Below are 17,445 nucleotides of genomic sequence, written 5' to 3' on the forward strand. Positions count from 1 at the left end.
CTTTCTACTTCTGCCTACAAACGCTCCTGGCTCCTATCTTAGCATCAGATTCACGAGGAATAAGACTACAGAGGGACTGAGTAGAAGCAATTGCAGGAGCAAGGAATCATCGTTATTGCGAGAACACCAAGGCCAAAAATCTCCTATCTGGCTCCACCAGTGTCCTGTAAATGAGAAATAAGGAATAATATTCCTCAGTACTGCTTTACAAGACATTGTACAACATTACCCAGAAAAAGAAGCAGGCTTGAATTTTGGTATGTTAGCAATAGAAACAAAGAACTCACTTGGTGTGAGAGCCACATCAGAAGTCCTGAAAAGTTGGGTTTGTTGCTCCACTTGCCAGTGGGTTTGAGGGAAGAGAAGGGGATAGCAGCTGGAAAGAGCTCCATGTTGTAAATTTATTTTACAAGTAAACAGAAGACAGAAAAGGCTGAGCATGTCTAGCTGTACTGGCAGAAGTGAAAATCAGAAGTCGGAAAAGGTGGTACAGGACATAATGCTAAAAGTGTTTGCCTTGCTGCCTGTAGAACAGGCAGTAAATAAAGGACTGCCTGCCTATTTTACTGTCTCCTAGCCCCATACCAGCTTCACTTTAAGAGCAGCAACTCCCTACTACCAGAATATCAATGAACAAACCAAGAGTATCCAGCGTCAGGCGAAACTTTACAGTCAGCCAACATAAAATCCAATACAGTACACAATTCTAACCTTGGCCACAGGAAAATTTCCTAACCCAGAATTATATTCTCTCTCTCCTAATGACTCCAGACCTTCACATTGACAAGTTTTGCTTCAACTTCCAGTCATAAAGAGCACACAGGACCCTTTCTCCTGCGAAGCGCAGCCGATGACATCCATCAAAACTACAGAAATTCAAATGAAAGTTCAACAGTTGAACTAAGTTTTTTTAAAAATCACATTTGTGGACACTTGTCCAAATGAGTGATCCTACAGTAGTATGAATGAGCATATTATTGATGGAATACCTTCTTTGAAGTGTGTATTTGTATGATTTATTACTTTTATGCATGTGGAATTTCATCTTTTGATTTCTATGCACCAAGGAAATCTTGTGTTCTAATACATCCTAAGCAGTTGTATTAACCATTTTGAAAATCCACTGGAGGTATCAGCAGCCAAGATTGTTGACAAGTAGTTGTTCGAAACAAATTAACATTTCAGTATACGGAATTTAAAAAAAAAAAAAAAGAACAAATCTACCTCTATTTAAGTATTTATGTGACATAGCAAGTTACTGGCATGTAAAGCAATGCTATACTAAAAAATTTCTAACAGAAGAGAGAGCAGGCAATACTACAGAATGAAATCAAATTTGTATAGAGGTACAGTGCTGGTATCTTCTCTTCATATTAATCTTGAAATAAAAATAAAAAGGCTTTAAAGAAAACTATTATCCAACATAAGCACCTAGTTAATATTTAGATAGCCGCACAGAATCCATTACTGGATTTTTTTTTTTTTTTAAAGAGAATCTGGCACTGTACGAGTTGCTAATCACCATCTCTTCGTTATTAACATTCATTTACAAAGACACAAAAGAATTGTAGTATGCTATTTAGGTTTGCTGTTATTAGGAGTCGTTAATGATTATGGTCAAAAAAAAAAAATCAATTGATAATTGCACATGAGCTCTTCAAAAAAGTATCTCTAAACCATATTCACTGGCGCGCAGCTATTATGACCCTTGACTCTAGAACAAACCTAGTTATAGGCTTGTTTATAGTCTCTATCATAAGCACCTGGTTTTTCATGAGTAGCACAACAACATTTTCACAACTTTGCAAAAAAATACTGTACATTTGAGGTGGGGGAAGTTATATGTTGGCAATTTTTATTTTCTACATGAGAGTTAGAAAAGGCTCAGTGAAACGTTACAAAGGCTGCTTTCCACAACAAGAGCCCAGATTCTCCTTAGCCGTCTACACTTCCTCTTAGCCTTTGTTAAATTTACCTTGCAACGGCTTTCAAGGAACAGACAAAAAGCAACGATTTTTCCCTAAAATTTTATATATATATATGTATGTATGTATGTATGTATGTATCCTAACATTTTTAAAGTTAAGGCTGGGAAGCAGATAAACCCTCCAACTTATTCTGGAGGGGGTCAGGTGGGGAAGGGAAGGAGCAGTATGGAAGAATTGAATTTGGCAAAATTTTTGAATTTTGTTTCTTTCAATTAATCTTGAGATAAAAATATTAGGAGGAAAAGAAATTCACAGATCAAACAACACTAAATAAACCAAAAATATTTTAAGATCTTGCTCCTATACTAAAATAATCTGCATAGCCTTTGGAAGCTCCAACAACATACATTTTTCAGCATATCAACACATTTAATAGGACTCTACTTTTTCAACCTCATTTTTCAGCATTTAAAAACTCTTAAGAGTAAATTTGCATAATATCTGTCTACATATGTTAGTCCTACAGCATTTCATGAAATGCTCCAGACAGCATTCATAAACCATTTGTCACAAAGCCAAAGCATCTGTTCAGCATTTTGCAAACTACTTCCCCTCTCCTCCCTTTTTAAACTTTTTAATAGGCTATATCCCGTGAATGTGCACAACCTCAATCCTTCCTCAGCCCTCTACCTACTCCAAGAAAATCAGAAACCAATGCCAAAGGAAACTATACATCAAATGTATATCTTTGGAAAACACAGAAAATATCTTCTTAAATCTTTTATAAGAAAGGTGTTCTTTTTTTGTAAAGGCATGTTATGTATTAAAATGGGAGTGAAAGTTCCCCCCCCCCATCTATACATGTCTGTAATATGTTACTCTTTACTGTCTATGGTAAAACTTAGGTCCTAGATATTCTTCACGGTTTGTTTTTTTTTTTTAAACACTACCTTCAGTATTACAAATAATATATAGTAGTAAGATGGATGTAACACAAATTCCCATGAAATGCATTAAAATAAAAGAGGCTACATTAACACAAATAGAAATTACAGAAGTAATTGTGTTCCAAATACAAGTTTTATAATTAGAAGTCTAGTGAAAACTCAGGTAGCATAGCGTTTATGAGAGCAAACTATAAAATTCTAAATTTTGAAAGTTAACGCCTAATATCAGACAAGGCTTTTATAAAGCCACAATGTGGTTTGTTTAGGCTTTTCTAAGCTTTATTCATATGCATGGTTCAATTGAGAAAAAAAAAAAAAAAGTCATACATGCCCATGAAAAGAAGCACTCACAGAATTATAGGCAAAAGCCCATTTTACATATCAAAGCACCCCATGCATTTCATAAAAGTTATTAGATATGAAGTAAAAGCCCTAAATAAAACCAGTACCACAAGATTTTTCTTAAAATTATGTAATTAGCTACAGAATATGAGAACTCTGTTGACATACGATAGAAAGCCATCTATATAACACTACCCAAATAAATGTCAAATTATGGAATATTAAGAAAAAGATTTTCAGAGATAACCTACACTCAGTGTCCATGCAGAAGCGTACAGAAACCCCAGGTGAGGTCAGGTAAACATCTGACCTGTTCTTGCATACAACAGAACTGTAATGTAATGCTCAGCTGACCATGCAAATTGGCAGGTAACCTTTATAGTTATGTATGCATTATGAAAAATAGACATAACTGCATACAAAAATCATAGTCACAGGAAACAAGTCCACAATAACGTATTATTATCAAGTCAAAAGCTTTCAGTTGAGACCTGCGTGTAACAAAGGGATGACAAAACAGCCAACAGGCCGCTTAGCAGAGCTAACCAACAACCTGGAATATTTTTAGGAGTAGTATTGGCAAGGTACAAAAGCAAGAGGTGGTAAGCATACTTCAGAAAGCGACTTTAAACAACAGGGAACGATTACCCAGATATTCAACATTAAAACAGAGAGAAATAACGAGAGGACAGCAGATCACAAGTTAGGCAATATGACATTATTAAACTTGGCAGAAATGCTAAGTATAAGCAAGGGAGATGTTCACATGCTTATTAATCCCTAAGATTAAACAAACACTACTTGAGATTCTCAGGGAGAATTTAGGGCAGCTGTTAGAGCTAAGTATTTAGAATGTTGTACGTTTTCATTAACGAAATTTGGCTGTCTTCACTGCCAAAAAGGTAAACATTAGCAGTTAGCTACTGCTATATAACTTCAGTTAGGCACTACATATAATACCTATTTTCTTAAATAGCGGAGACAGGCTCTGTGATTTTTACCATCATGTTGCCTTATCAGGTCAGGCACAAGCAGAAGTAAAACATTATCTGCACCTACATCCCTTACAGATAAGAAAAGGGGACGAGGGGGAGAGAACCAAATACCAACTGATCAGTGCTCTATTTCCACTAGGATTTTACAAAAAGCAAGTCAATGCAAGTGAGTAGCCTCGCTAAAAATCAAAACAATATTAAAAAATAACACATTTTGTACAATGAAGGCACAGAAACTGAGCATGAAAAATCAAGTTCTTTTTTTCTTCCTACAAGTCAGAATTCATCTCCTACAAGGAGGGATTTCATCTTTGGAGGATGCTGTAAGAAATAAGAGGTGCAAAATATTCAAAGTCGTCATTTACACGTGGGCAAAGAGCCATGGCTCCTACTTCTTCCTCTGCCTATTCTCCCAATGCCCAAGAGAGACGACTTCAGCTACTCTGACAGTAGTACAATTAGAAAATTTATCATGACTCATCAGTAACATTTTCCTCGAAATATGTAGTCTGACATTTATGTTGCTTCACCCTCCTTTCAGTAATTCCCAAGAGTCTTTTCCATCCATGGAGTTTACATTCTTTAGAATGTACACAGAAAGTTTTCTTTCCCACATCAAACTTTCTCTTATTTTTCCTGTTTATACATATTTTTAATATTTCTCCGTAGCAAACTCCATCCTCTCATTTTTGCTTTTCTTCACTGAAGTTTCTCCTTTTTATTTGCCAGTTAATAGCCCCTAATATTACTGATGTAATAACAACAAAAAGGTCAGTACAATTCTCTTGCACAGAACAGAAGCATCACGTTATGAAATAGTTAAATACTGCTCCCTCAACTTTTGGTGAGCTCACGCCGAGAATTCACCTCCAGCACCTCAGTTGCAGGGAGATTTGATGCATGTTCACTATACCATTTAAACCTTAATCGTTAACTCTCTAAAAGGCATCTACATAGATATGGAATGAGGGATAACAGACTATTTCTTAGTCATATTATTAAATATAGCTGTATATATCTCATTCCTTTCATTATGTTTAATCTGCTTTGATAATAATTGACCTCGATGTCCTAGCTCACTGGCCAGCGCAGATTATTTTAGAATAAATTCATTCCTTAACTAATTAATTGAGGAAAGCTGTAATTTTTATCCCCCACTGAAAACTAAGCTTTTTTTATCATCCAATAGTTAATTGCAGGTAAGAAATCAGGCTAAGACCAGAAAGTATCCTTAAATAAAATATGCCTGCTGTAACGTACCAATGTGGCAGATCAGTTTCCTGATCAAATTATTTGCTCCCAATTTCTTGCTCCCTGAAAAAATACACTTCTTTGTGAAGTGTTAAACTTGTAATTTTCAGCAGTCTGGTCTTCAACTCCTGTAAATTCTCTTCCCTTCAAACACGTACTATTAAACCACCACCATTTAGAGGATACTCGGTGGTAACTCCTCTGCCCACTACTGTGCTCCTTCAATTATTATGACATTATTATGTCACCTTCAGGTGAACATGATAGTTAGGAAGTTCTAAATTTCATATGCAACTAGATTTATGGGTACAGAACTGGATTCAACTTTGCAGTCTGCTGATGGAAAAAAGGTTATATATTTCCACTGCAATAGGGAGTAATAATGAAGATGCTTAAATAGATTCACAGGGAAAAGGAAAGAAAAAAAACAGGTGAAAAGAGTCTTCCCCATGGAGTCAAAAGAAGGGATCTCGTTTCACCTCATGTCAAACACATACGTAAGTGTACTATTTTGAGGCTCAGGACTACACGACCTTTTTATTTCATTTTTTATGAACTGATATATAACATTATAGTCCCCAATTAGGCATCAGGCAACCTTTGAGTGACAATGGGCAATGAAGTGACATTGAAATACAGAAACAGATTTGAAACTGTAAACAGACTGAATACAAAAGTTCATAAGCTTTTATATTAATTCATAGAAAATGTACACTTCCCACACACTCTGTTTACACATATTTACACATAAAAGAATTCAGTGAATAAGTCCAATATATTCCAGATAATTATGCTCCTCAGGATTAAAAATAAAATTAAATTAAAAAACGCTTCTTTTAGTGAATGATCTGCTCCACCTGAATACGGAGAAAAGCAATACAAAAGAAAATTATGAAGAAAAACTACAGACACTATTATCTTCTTTAATATTGATGCACTGCCCCAAAAATTTGGTTTCATGCCTTAATATTCAAATAACTGACATTGATAACAACTCGTGAACAATTTTAACAGGGAAACAATTTGACTGGAGCACAGAAGAAGTATTACTGTAACTTTAAAGATGCTCCCAGCTCACTTAAAATATATTCCTGGAAATCTGTTCAAAGTATGTAATATCATTATATATCCTGATTTGTCTGACAGTCAGCTGTTTACATTAATAACACTGCTATTAAAACAACAAAAGTAGTCTTCAGAATTTCTTCAAATGTTTATGAATCAGAGGTATCTTTCTATACACTTCTGCTTGCTTGGTGTACTTTTCCCCTACACAGCACTCAAATGGTTGAAGCCTTGTCTCAATTTCTTTACAAACTGTCAAAAAGGAAAGGGAAGAAAATCAGGATTACTGATTTCAACTTCCTCACATGGCTCACTGCCACTTCTCCACAGCTCAGATGCAAGTCAGGACAAGACTAAATGTCTGTCTGAATTTACTACTGCAAAGACAAAAAAAATTAGGTAGGAAGAGAGAGGGAACCTTTTTTTTTTAAAAAAAAAAAAAAAAGAGAGAGAGAGAGATGTGACCCTTTTTTTTCCCCCCTACCTTGCAAATATAATGAGAATTATTAAAAGAACCAAGCTGAAACAGCTCATTAAATTGCACCATATAAATAAAGTCAGAGAGCACTCGTTCAAAGGCAGAAACTCAGTCTTAGGGACGAACAGTTTACCACTCTTGCTGCACAGGCACTTCAACTTCATCCGACGAGATAAGGTATTCTGTATCCCAATCTGTACCTTATCATGCCAAAAGCACTTTCTACTGCAAGGTCATATAATAACTGGGATTCCCCCAATTTCCTCACGCACAGAGGTAAAGCAACAGGGAGACAGTGTACCCAGGAGACACAGAAGACGACCAGGGGATTTACTCCAGGGGAGTAAATCAAAGCAGCACCATGCTAGCAGCAGTATTAGCATCATGGAAACCACAGCTCTGTAACACTATTACCACCTAATAACCTCAGGCATGATACCACCATCACTAATAGCTTGTCTGCTACATTATCACACTAAGAAAATTTTTCCTAATTAAAAAAAAAAAAAAAAAAAAAAAAAAGAGGAGCACTTCAAGGGTTTGTCAGCCTATTCCTCAGAACCACTTTGGGGCAAAACACATGAACTTCTGCCTGCAAAAGTCATCCCTCAGCCTAATGATTGTAACAGCTACAAAAGTTCTGTTCCCCTTACCAACATTTCACATATAAATATACATGAGAAATATACTTCTGAAGTTTCTGAAATCCTAGTTTTCTTGTTCGCAAAACCAGCTTCCTGTGGATTTGTTTCTACCGATGCAGAGAAAGAAAACATGATGATATATCAGTTTTGAGGTACGATAATTTAAGTCTTTTCACCTTGCTTTTTTCTTATGACAGATTTTTAAGAAATACATAGGCTCTAAGTACTCCCAAAATCTGAGTTGAAAAAATGTCAGCAACTGAAATTTGTGATGGAAGCTTGCAGCGCCTGTACAAAAGAACATTTATCTTAAGACATGCTCCCGTGAACAGCCTCTTCCAACAAAGCATACAGAAAATGATATTTGATACGGTGCATCAAGCAAACTTATGGAGGAATAGCGTTACTGAACAGTAAACTGTGTCTAAGTAACCAAAAAGCACACGGCACAGTTTCATCTTATTTGGAAGTTAAGCAAGGCACTCAGTCATGAATTTTTAAAATCGGCATCCATGAACAGGTGGCTAGGATGAAAGAAACAGTAAATGGTGTTCTGAGCTGTCTGAAGTTCTGTTTTAAAACTATAAACATGCCACAGAGAGTGGCATGGTGGCTCTGTATCTTCTCCGTCATCAAACAGCTGATCTGGCTGCACAAGCAGCAGCACGCATTGGTGCAGCTATCTCTGGAAGAAAGTGTGTTTCCAAGCACAAGCACCAAGAAGCTTCCAACTCTAGAACAATATCAACTCAGCATTAAGTCATCTGATTGGAATATCAAATAAATGGGAACCATTCATGCCTGCATAGCCTAAATACGATGGCAAAGGTGTTTAAGCGGCAGCTATTGCCAGAAAAGCAGCCGCCTGCCATATCCAAGGCATTCTGCAACTCCTGGTGAAACTTCAGCCCTGTGAAGGCGCGCACACACCTAGAACCATACACAGACACCTACAACAACTTCATCGTATGAAACACAAGTGTTGAAAAAGGTTGGAATAAATTTTATTTTGCCATTGCTATCAATTCCTCTAATATTAACTGGCTGGATAAGATCAGCAATGACAGCAGATTAAACAAACAGATGCCTCCCTTAACCATTGATTTTGGTCCGCACAATCTTTTATGACCGACACTTCAGGATAAATGACTAGCATCCACTATTACGCGTCCACCCATGCAACGATACACTGTGATGACACTGTATAATCACCACTGCTGAACATGAACTGAACACTCAGATCCTCAAGCTACGGGGCACTTAGCATTTGAAAATGCTAACGGAAGAGCCACATTCTTCTTTACTGACCAGGTTACAAGCAGAGAGGGATCAAATCAATCCACTTCCTTTGCTGAAAGAATGGAAAGTATGCTAAGACAGGCAGTGGTACAGAAACCATGAATGCTGGGCATTTTCGTAGGTCTTTGTTTAGCATATTATGTGGCCTTAAATTGAGGTTCAAACAATAACTTCACTAAGGCATGCAGGAATGGGTTTACCCAGAATTCGCCCAAGTAAGCTGAGGAGATCTAAAGCTCCCTACCACTGCAACACACGGGTCTTGTTCCTCGCAGCGCACAGACATACCCCATCTCCTCTTCTCCCTGTGCTCACTGCACCCTTGCATCAGCCAAATCAACACTCAAACCCAGCAGAAAACTACCCCACTCTCCCGCTCCCGAACAGGGCCAGGGAAGGGGATTTGTTCCTTGCAGGAGAGTGAAACGGACTGACTCCTGGAACAGCCCAACAAGCACCGGAGCCCATTCAAGATACGGGAGGAAGCTGAAGGTGCAATGCGTACACAGATGAAGTTATTCTTTCATAGATGAAGAACAGTTATACTGTTTCTTGACAGTAAAATAAATTTAGTTAAAAGAAACTTCTTTCAATGAGTAGGAAAATCTTTAGCAAAAGTTTGCTTGACAAATAGCTTTAGGATTTTCTTCTTTGTTGCCAGCTAAAAAATTCCCACAAACTCTCTAGGTATTTTTTTCCCTTCTAGTACTAAATGGCATTTAGATTCTAGCTGAAAGGGACAATATAACTTTTGAAACAGCCATCATCTCTAGAGTATCTTTAACATACTAATGATTCCTCCAAAAGCAACAGCATTTAAATTGCAGGAAAGAGATACTTATTCCTATAAAGGGAAAACACTAAAACTGAAGCCAGAAATTAAACTGGTCATAGAGAAAATAAGAATTTACAGTCTGCTGAGAATACAACTCTCAAGCATCACCAAAAATCTCAAAGAGTTAAATGAAACCTCAAAAGGCTTAATCATTACCATATACGATACAGGGCTGCAGAAAGCTATGAAAGAATCATTTTATCTTCAGTTTTCCTTCTTTTTTCTTGTGTACGCCTTTATTAAATACAAAATATGACTTAAGAACCAATTTTACTACTGGTGATAGCTATTTTAAAAAATATAGAATAGTTAGACTTTGGAAAAACGCTTATCTGTGTATTTAGAAGACAGATCTTCTTTTGTCATCCATTCTTCAAAATATCATCTGTCCTCCTCTCTGAAGTACCTACTTTGCAGCAATTTGTGTTCCAATTCAGAATAACCAGAAGTTGTGTCTCTATCAGTACAACTGCAGTACTATCTAGAGAACTTACCTAGCCGCTTAAGGAAATACATCATGAACCTTGAAGTTTATTATTTCAAAGGAATAGTTTTCAACTGCCTTCAGATCATCAACTATATATAGTTATATATATTTGTAACAAATGATAAATAAAATTAAGCAATATAAGCAGCATGGTACATTAATACTGAATGCCCAGTACAGTTCTAAATTTTGCATAGATGGAAAGGAAAAGGCAGAAAGGAAAAAACTAAAAAGGCATGTTTACAAACAGTAACTTTTGGAATTTCTTTTCATTTTGCAGTCACTGACTGTGATGTTGACGTTGCAAAGTCTGGTCTAATTAAACAAGAGCAAAAAGCTCTATAATGTATCTCTAGATAACCGCAATGAATAGCCCTACACCACCTAAAAAGAAGAGTAAACATCCACATATCCTACATATCCAAAAAATGCATTGAGGAACACTATCCAAGAATATAAGATGCCTAATCCACCATATTAAATGCCATGGAAACTAGATTAAAGAAAAAAACTTGCTGAGCAACAAATTAAATCATACAGCCAATAAAAAGGACAGAAAAACGCACAAGCAAAAAACCATCCAAACCATTGCTGAAACGTCTGTCTTGATACTCAAAATACATTAAAAGCTTAAGTTCAAAAACTAGAATTTCTAGCTCTCCTAGATCCTGAAACTCACAGCTAAAAGAGATACATGGGTTTTATGGTGTGCAACAATTTTCCTTGTATTTCATCTCTTGCTAACAGCTCTCCATTTCACAAATGTCAACTACTCTTCTCTCCCAAATACTTAAACTGATCAGCATTAATACATTACATCTAGAATAATGATTATAACATGTACCTAGTTTTTATGTTCGCTGCACCTCTAAGATAGAGGCTAGAATGCCTGAGAGGTCATCACATTTTCCATCTGAATCAGTTGTTCTTATAAAAAATATCTCTTCCCCATAAGCCTTGTGTCTCAAATTATATTATTACATTATCAAGTACACACCATGTTTCCTCTACAGGGAAATGCTTTTGTGATGGATGGAAACAACCCTATCTATTACAAAAATCACTCATGCTAACATACTAGCATTTTTTGATACTGTTTGGAAAGAAATAATTGGCCTCTGCACCCAGTAACGGGAGGAACATCAAGGAGAAAGACTGCATATATACTAGTATTGCTGTTTTAGAGAAAATTAAGTTCAGAACTAACAGGGTTTAGAGGGTTTTTGTTTTGTTCTCAGTTCAAAGCTTATAAAGATCTTTCCTCTCAACATCACGCTTCCCAATTATTTAAAATTTGAAATAAATTTTTTCCGTCCAAATAACTAGTCTGTATATGCTAATGCTATTTAAATCCTCCTTTATTTTGAATATTAAAGCTTACAATGCCAACAAAATATACTAACATACTTACCTGAGCCCTTGAAACACTCTTCTAGTTGTATGAGGTTACCAGCTGATGTTCGCTATCCACTAAAGTTGCAGTTGCTAACCTGAAGTTCTAAAGCGTACAAAAATGGAGAATTCCACTCAAAGATATATTATCTGAGGGACTAGAATCTGGCCTCAGTTTCAGATAATTAGTGAATTTTAACATCAATATTCATAAATCAAACAGTATACTTTATTAAGACTAGGAATCGAACCCGTGTTCCAAACCTAATTTCACGCAAATTTCTTTTGTGATTAAGTTATTTCACTTCTGCATTTTAGTTTCTTCAGTTAGAGTATGGATACCACTGGATCAATTTGTTAAAGGAGCTATTTAATTTTCTTTTATTTAAACTGTAATTAAGCTTTTAAATAAAGTTTTTTGCACTTGTACTTCCTAAGGGAATGTATAATTTATTACTGAACTAAGAGGATACAGCAATAAAAAGAACACAATTTTAGCCTCTAAAACTTTTCCTTCAAACTTGAAATTAACTGAAGCCATAAAAAGAACTTCAAAATTGTTAACAACTACTGATCTTAATTCTGCCTTAAAATATTCTGCATTTCCAAATGAGATACATAGAATCAAGCATCAAGTAACATCTCGGACAACGAATATAAATTAATGATATAGAATCAAGTCTTTTAATACTAAACTTTAAAAAAAATGCCTACTTCTAGGAAGTGAAATCAAACAAATTTAGCACACAGCACAACTGGCAATCAGGATAAAGCAATTTCTAAAAAAAAAAAAAAGTTTTATTCTTATTTATTTATTCTCATTCTTTCTTATCACGCCTTATAAGATTGATCAAGGGCTAACAATAATCTTCCTTACACAGAATGTAAATCCAGATTTAATGGGGAAAAAGAAAGAAAAAGGAGTTTAGGCTCCCTCCAACAAAAATAGATTAAAAAACAGGGAAGAGAGTTTGTGTATTGTTAGCTAACAGGTTCTTTTCTCACATACAGAAGACTTCTCCTGGCATTTACACACACAGAGAGATTTTAGAGCAAAAAAAAAGGTAACAGTTGCAGTAGTTAGCAGAACCTTTACGACTCTGGTAAGAGACAGCTATTAAGCAGTCATTTCTAGAATTTAATTAATGTTTTTGCTAAACTCTAACCCAGATCTCTCTTACTGCAATTTAAGATTATTACTTTTTAACCTATCACCAGCCAACATGAAGAAGAGATCACCACCTTCCTCTATGCAGCAACGTTTTACTTTATGAAGATTTCTATTTCCTTTAAGTTTTCCCTCCTGTAGAATAAACAATCCTAGTTTTCCTCAATCTTTCCATAGAGGATATGCTGTCTAGCCCTCTGTTCATGTCTGCTGCTTTCCTCTGAGCTTTTCTCAGTCAGGAATTAACCCTTCCATGCTCCAACCTGAGTACAAGTACCAGATGAGGCCATAACCACACTAAGTGGGGGGGGGGGGGGGGGGGGGAGGGGGAAGGACTATATACGTATATTTTTAAATGCAATGTACTACGCAAACCAATCCGAAGGGCTGCCATTTTCATAAGATCCACACTTGACTAGTGATTCACAACAATTAATGAAAACTGTTTGTGCAGATTTACTACTTCGTCTTGCATTCGTGCTGCTCATTATTCGACCCAACAGTGAAGTTGCACATATATCCAATTTTCCTGAATTATATCTTTTTTTGTTTTTCATTTCCCCTTGATTAGGACTCCAATCTGTCATAATCATTTTGAAGTCTACAGCTTTCCTCAAACAGGCGGGCAGGCTTGCTAACCTAGGTATACTCACCAATTTCATAGCACACACTTGTTATTCCATCAACCATGACACTCAAGACAGCTGGAGACATCACATAGAATTGGATATCATTAATTTTCCAAACAGCTTTTCATCTACTATGCAATAGTTTCATCAGGACCTTTCTTCCCAAAGCTTAATAGAATAAGTGTCAAAGGTTAAGACATACGGTATCTACAGCTTCATTCTTTTCACATCTAATTTTCAGAGAAATAAATTTTTATTTTATTAAATACGATATCTGGTTTTCAGCTTCTGAAGGTTGCTCCCCATACTCTCCAATATACGTACCTTTGCTCACTGCTGTATATAGTTTACTGTCATGTTAGAGGGTGGTTAAAGAGCTGAAGAAGACAGAAGACCATCACTGCTGGACAGAGCAGACACCATTTCAATGATTACGCCTAAGCTGTTGCAGTCAACGATACCTGCAGCTAACCCCTGGCCCTCAGGGCTCAGTGACACAGCCTGTACCCACAAGTATCTCTATCCAGCCTGTGCAGGCAGCCTCCATATCTGTGGGTCACCCATGCCATCGCACTTGGCTCGCTCTCTCCCGAGCCTGCGTGTCACCTCCACAGCTCCGAGATACACCTTCCCCCAAGCGCCTTCTTGGTGCTTTTCCAGTTCAACATGCCGGGGGCTGGGGGAAGAGGGGCTGTGTTTCAGCAGCATTTATAGCATGACACTGAGGATGCTTGCTTGAGGCTAGCATCTCAGAAGATGACGACCTGCCAAAATGGTACTGGTGGAGGACTATGTACTCCAGGAGCTCAAAGAAAGCAGTATCCACACTGCCAGCTGAGGGCAGTGCTCAGAGCTGCTGCTGGCTTTGTCTTGGAAGCAACCACACAGTTCACTCCAATAAGAACTTGGGAGTAAAGTAACACAGAGTCAGCACACAGACGGCCAGGCAACCAGGACCCAAGAGCAAATGAGACGATCAGCTGACAGAGAAAATGCACCAGGTTTTCTTTAGGTACATCATATTAAAATGCAGGCCTACGGTAGGTGAACGGGTAAGCTCATAGCTCTGGAAAACAGTTGTCCCTATTAACACAAAATCTACTGTAACACAGCTATTTTCATTCTGTGTGTTAATTCATCAAACGTAAATTAGATACCAACAACAGAAATGACTTACAAACGTTCTTGTGACTTACTCTGTATAAGAATCAATGACTTGGTTTGGGGGATTTTTTGTTTGGTCAGGTTTTTTGTAAAGCGGCTAGTAACTGAATCCTTGACTGCAGATGGAGAGGAGGCGAGGTGAAAAAGGATTCCATTGAATATAAATGTAAAAAGCCATTCTGGCTCTCTAAATCTGCACTCTCAACTTCCCCTATTCCTTTCTCCGATGTTCTCATTATTGTATCAAACATAAATAAATGGGGAAAAAAAGGAGACATACTGAGTCAAAGGAACAAGTGGATTGTAGAGCTTAGGTTGTTATAACTGCTTGTCTGAATAAAAAACAACATGAAAAACCTTAAATACCTTCAGAAACTAAAAATAATTTTTAAAAGTCTCTACAGCTAATAAAACATTATTTCTTTCAGTGTCAGGTACTAATTACCATTTTTTGTAAATCTATCAAAAAACTTGATCAGAACAAAAATAATACACAGAGAAATGTAAGAGGTATTTTGGAAGCACAGTGTATTTTTTCCTGTTTAATATAACCAACCTTTTTGTAACGTGCAACATATCAAAGGAGAGGCAAGACTCGCAGGAAGACTTACGGCTCAGTCATTTAGCAAAACAGGAATTAAAGCAGTGCAGGTGGTTATGAAAGTATTCAACGAAGTTTAATTTTAATGAACCAATTTGGACAATATGTGATAAAATCACCATATAAAATGACGCCTACTGCTAAAATTATCAAGAGAAATGCCTCTCTGCTACGAGGCTCAATATTTCTACACAAAAGGCACCTTTCAGAGACTGTGGGTGTACAAGAATAAGGAAGGCTGAAGCTAACGAAAGCATGTATCAAATACACATAATATCTACACCTGTCTAATGCCAGATGCCTATAGTCTATCCAAGACAATCACTCCAATCTCTTTCATCTCATGCTTCTCTCTTTTGCCAGAACTTGTTCAGTTCTACATGTCTCATAGCAACTAATCAATTGTCATATTTTTTGGTAGCTAATATATTCGGTGAATATATTAATTTCTTACAAATTAACATTTGCTTAGGAATGCTAAAGCTTCCACATTACACTATACCCAATGCATCAGCAGATTCCAAGGCGGGGACAGGGAAGGGGGAGTGATAACGTTATCAAAACCACACTATACTTAACTTCAAAGCTACAGGTAGACATAACTCTTAAGAATAAAAACTACCGATAGACCATAATTTTTCCTATCTGTCACAATTTCTCCTTTAATTCAAAGGTCAGCAAGCACACTTGCTACTCTTAGTGATCAGTGCCCTAATGTCTTTATCATGTAAAATTATTTGGACAGTTATTTTATCATCTTTAACAATTAAAAATTTCCTCTCATCTTCAGAGAGGCAAAAGTTAGGAAGTTTCACCGCCAATGAAAGCCTTAAAAAGTTGATCAGTTATTCCAGACTGACAGGGATATCACATTGATACAATAAGAGAATTCTACGCTGATAAATCATTACACCACTGGAAGTGCCATGCTGACAGAAAGCAGAAAAGTGCATATTCAGCAGCATACTAGAATACTTCTATTCAATGCAATAGTCATTCATTTAACAAGGCTCCTACTGTTAACCTTTCATTTCAAACTAAACTGTGTAACACACCAACCTGAGGTACCTAAAGAAGTGAGAGGAGCTGTGGAATTCCTGCGTCATCTCTGAACCCTTACTTGTCCCATCAGATTCAACAGAAACCATCTTTGCTTTGCATGAAGGATTTTAGGTGCTGTATAATTAAGCTGAGGTAGGTACAAAAGATTAACATGCATACATACATATAATTACATAGGCAGAGACTTCAATAGTTATTATTTCTGTAAGTTAGCCAAACAATTTAGTAGATGAATTTAATATTACACAGTTCTCTGCTATGCTTATATATTTATTTATTTATTCCTACTCGTTACCGCTCAGCATTAAGAGATGAGGCACTACAGGAGTAAGCAATTCTTCTTCACATCTAAGCTCTATTCTGCTAGTTACTTCACAACCCTATGGTAAGAGCATTATTGCCCAGGACCAACAAAGTGTAAGGTGCGGGGAGAGGCGGATTAACAAAAGTAAATTCACTAAAAGCTAATGTATAAATATAGCTTTCAGCACAAAATTAGACCAAATAAGCTGAGGAAAAATATGCCACAAAATCAAGCAAAATAGCAGAGATGAAAATTAATGTAAAAAATGTGAAAGGAAAGGCCTAACTGAATGGGAGAAAAACAACAACACACAGACACACACATCCCAGATACGCTTTCTTTAAAGGGCAACCTTCAGACTGAAGAAAGGTTAATAACAGAGTTCTATATAGTCAACCCTAGAATATGTCATCTTTTATTTCTCAGTGGGACAAAGTAGTAATATTCCGTGGGACACAATGCTGAGACACATCTGAAAGCAATGGAAAATGAGAAAAAGAAGGGATATCAAAGGAAAGGGGAGCAACAGAAAAGGGTGAAATGCAGTTATAAAACAAGTAATCATTAATTGATTTGTTTCTGGAAATTACATTAAAAGTACCATTAAAATTACTAGATATTTCCTGTGATGCAAAGAGTTTACTGAATCAAAAGAATAAATCCTGCAAGCTAGATGGTAGCTTGGGAGAAGATAACAAGAAAGGTGAGGAGAACGTAAGAGGAAGGCATAATCACAGACCCAAAAGTGTTTGGAAAGTTCCTGTGCCCAGGATTTGATAACTGTTTGTGACTCAGTTATGCTTTGATGATTTCTTGAACAGATACGCAATTTGAAATACCCTAGATGGGTCAGA

General features: G+C 36.6%; 1 protein-coding gene across 17 annotated transcripts in view; it reads right to left on the reverse strand.

Annotated features, from left to right (window-relative positions):
- PTPRK (protein tyrosine phosphatase receptor type K) overlaps positions 1-17,445 on the reverse strand; it is a 412,420-nt gene that overhangs the window by 276,097 nt on the left and 118,878 nt on the right. The gene's annotated exons all lie outside the window — the stretch shown is intronic.

Source organism: Struthio camelus, chromosome 3, assembly GCF_040807025.1.
Source record: "Struthio camelus isolate bStrCam1 chromosome 3, bStrCam1.hap1, whole genome shotgun sequence".
Lineage (NCBI taxonomy): Eukaryota > Metazoa > Chordata > Aves > Struthioniformes > Struthionidae > Struthio > Struthio camelus.